Source organism: Canis aureus, chromosome 7 (genome assembly GCF_053574225.1).
Source record: "Canis aureus isolate CA01 chromosome 7, VMU_Caureus_v.1.0, whole genome shotgun sequence".
Lineage (NCBI taxonomy): Eukaryota > Metazoa > Chordata > Mammalia > Carnivora > Canidae > Canis > Canis aureus.
The window spans coordinates 15536166-15539676 of NC_135617.1; the positions used below are offsets into that span (position 1 = coordinate 15536166).

Below are 3511 nucleotides of genomic sequence, written 5' to 3' on the forward strand. Positions count from 1 at the left end.
ACATCAGGCCCCGCCCCTCCCTATGTGTGCACTCCCCACACAGCACACATTTGACAGACCTACAGTCCGGATAAGGGTCACTTAGGTTTCATGACAACAGGCTACAGCTGCTGGGTCCTTTGAGACCAGGCTGCCGTCACCCTTTGTGCCATTGTTGGGAGTAGTCAAACTCGCCAAGCCTCACATCCCTGTTCTCACTGTGGAAAATAAATGATTTCTACTGGAAACAGGGCAGGGAGGGAGGGTAGATGTGTCCATTGTTTGTCTTCAGTACTCTCTTCCCCTTTCACCTGTGCCCCCTCTCTGATCCAACCCCCCATTGACTCCAAGGTGATACCCCACCTCTCTGATATTTCTTTCCATTCTTTGTTAGCCACTATTCTCTATTTAGTCCTCTGGTGTTTCCATAGTCTTGTTGCTCCTTTGGCCTTACTTTAGATTTTGTTTTGTCCCACGGAACCGCTTCAGCTCTGATATTTCAACATCCTATTTTCGGATCTTACGTAAGCCATCATTTTTTCCTTTCTCACTCACTGCATTTCTTCTGCAGCCAGGTGAGCACCTCCAGTTCCTTGAACCCCTGCGTTCTAACTTCTCTCTCTTTTCTTCCCTATTTAACTTAGATTTTGTACTCCATCCCTTTCATTATTCCCTTACCTTTATTCTTTGCCCCATTGCCCCCCACACCTGCAGAGCTCAGTCCTGGTGCAGTCTAGCGCTTTGCCTCCTCCAGTCCTACACCAGGCTGCCATGCCTTACTAGAAGAAGACCACTCGACAAACCAGAAATTCAGCCATCAACCTTGACAGTTCTTTTCCCACTCTCCCTCCCCCCCACCCCAGGTTCTGTGTTTCTTCCCTAAATTTGTCCTATTCTCATTTTGCCCACCACCACGCCCTTGGATCAGGCTATTACCTTTCAGCCACATAGCTGTGCTGGCTAACTGGCTTCATTGTCCTCATTCTTGTCTTCCTGCTAGTCAGGCTCCACCCAGCAGGTATAATGTTCTTTATACATTTCAAATATGATCAGGAAACTTTGCTTCTAATACCATTTAATGGCTCCTAATTGTTAAAGACAGAATCCAAAGTTTTAAAGATGGGGAGTCTCTGTGATCTGGCTCCTGTCCATAGCTCCAATTTTGCCTCCTGCCTCTTGCCTCTCTTTCCTCCAACTCCAGAAGTGCCTTTTTTTTTTTTTTCAGAAGTGCCTTTTTTTAAAAAAAAATGTTTTATTTATTTATTCATGAGAGACACACGGGGGGTGGGTGGTGGTAGGCAGAGACACAGGCAGAGGGAGAAGCAGGCTCCATGCAGGGAGCCTGATGCGGGACTCGATCCCAGGTTTCCAGGATCACGCCCCGGGCTGAAGGCGGCGCTAAACCACTGAGCCACTCCGGCTACCCCCAGAAGTGCCTTTTCGTTTTGTTTTTTAAAATTATTTTCAACTCTTTTACTGTTAACCTCTCCACTATCATGACCAAAACCAAGCAGGGTCTTGGTTTCCTTTCCCCCAAAAGGTGCTACCTCATTCCCAGGCAGATGAGGGAGGCCAGGGTTTCAGGTTGGTGCTACCCTTAGGATCTCCCTCCTGCAGCTTGGAGCCAGGGAGGGGAAGTGCCACACGGTGATGGATGGAAAGAAGGATAGATGGACAGGAAGGGCTGCGGCAGGTGGCATCAGGAAGGGGCTACTCCAAGCAAAGCCCTGCTCTTTCTAGTCTTGCCTCTGGGGGTAAGGGAAGCATGAGTGGCCATCAGGGCCAGAGTGGCGTCTAACTGGAGTCAAGGATTACCACACTGGGAGTGTAGGTGGGCAGCTGCCCCCAAGGTGAGGCCCTGTGACTCCCACTGGACAGTCCCCCAGGGCCTGGGGTATCCTGCAGTAAACAGAGTAGTAGAGTCTGTCCTCAGGGGACAGGGGTGAGGGCCTGCTGGTTCCCCCCTGGGAAGTCTCCCCTGCTGCTCTCCTGATGCCAGGGAGGGGACAGAGGACCCATGAAGTCCTGTCAGGGGACAGAGCTGGAGCAGGCCACCTCCTCCCTACTGTGCCCAGAGCTGCTCACCTGGGGTGTTCTGTGATGCTCCCTCCCTGGGGTCCCCCAGCAGAGACTTTATGCTGAGGCCCTCACTGGGCCACAGCTATGGACTGGGCTGCTGATGGGGCCAGCCATGTGCCCCTTAGGGATGGCCAGTCCTTGGCAAAGGCTCCCCACATGCCCCTGCTCTGCTAGCACCGGCACAGGGCGGTGTCCTGCAGCCCCGGCGCTTAGCCCAGAATCAGGCTCACATCTACTGCCCAGAAGGTGCCCTTGGCCTTGGGCTTCGCAGGCTCTTCAGGCGCCTTACATAGGCTGGGGGAGAGGTTGTGGCTGCTGGAATCCTTCCGGCCCCTTAGCCATCCCTGAGGATGGGGGCCGGAGCCTGGACCCGACGGGTGACCTGGGTCAGGTTCAGGCCTTAGGAGGGTGCGGCCTGGATCACCAAGGCAGTCCTGGCCAAGGAGGTGTAGGGTGGCTTGGCATGCCGCAGGTATCTCCCTCCTACTCTCCGGAGGCTGGGAGGACGTCTCTGACCTGCAGGCTCTAGGCGTGGGGTGCTGCAGGGCCCCATGCAGGGCAGGCAAGCAAGGTGGGCAGGGCCCCCATGGGGAGGCAGAGCTGGCTGCCTGAGGCCTCCCCAAGAGCTTTTCAGTTCTGCAAATGCTCCGTGAGCATTTCCCTTTGGGAATTCTCTCTCTTTCCCTCTCATCTTTCCCCTCTCACCTCCAGCTCTATTTCTTCTGATGACCTCCTACTCATCTTTCCAGTTTTTGTTTACTGCTTCAAGGAATTCTTCTCTGAGATTCCCTCTCCCTCCAAAAATATCTGACTTGTGCACACTACACTTCCTCTAGGCTAATACTTTAGAATATGGTCTTTAAATTGCTTATTTATTTCTATCTCCCACAATTTCATGGAACCCATCAGGACTCTGTCTGCCTTGTTCCTCCCTGTGTTCTCAGTACTTAGGACAATGCTTAGAATGTACTATGTGTTAAATCATTATTTGTAGCAGAGAGTGTAGAGTGACGGTAAGGTAAATGAACAGGACCCAAACTTCCTGGGTTCAAATTCTGAGGCTGCCGATTACTTGCTGTATAATCTTGGATAAGTTATTTAACTCCTTGGGTGCCTGGGTGGCTCAGTTGGTTAAACATTTGCCTTTGGCTCAGGTCGTGATCCGGGGTCCTGGGATCGAGCCCCACATTGGGCTCCCTGCTCAGCGGAGAGTCTGCTTCTCCCTCTCCCTCTGCCGTTCCCTCCTCCAAGAATCCCAGTTTCTTGCTCTCTCAAACAAATAAATAAAATCTTTTTTTTTAATAAATAAAATCTTTAAAAAAGTAAGTTACTTAACTCTCTGTATTTAGCTTTCTTATCTATATGATAAGGATTGTAATAGTGCTCACCTGATATGGTTGTTGTGAGCGCTGAATTAATACACATGAAGTATTTGGACAACACCTGGCACAGA

The 3511-nt window shown here is 51.2% G+C and overlaps 1 pseudogene; it reads right to left on the bottom strand.

Moving 5' to 3' along the window:
• Positions 1-1773: 1773 nt before the first annotated feature.
• Positions 1774-2611, bottom strand: LOC144316683 (forkhead box protein H1 pseudogene; annotated as a pseudogene).
• Positions 2612-3511: the final 900 nt, after the last annotated feature.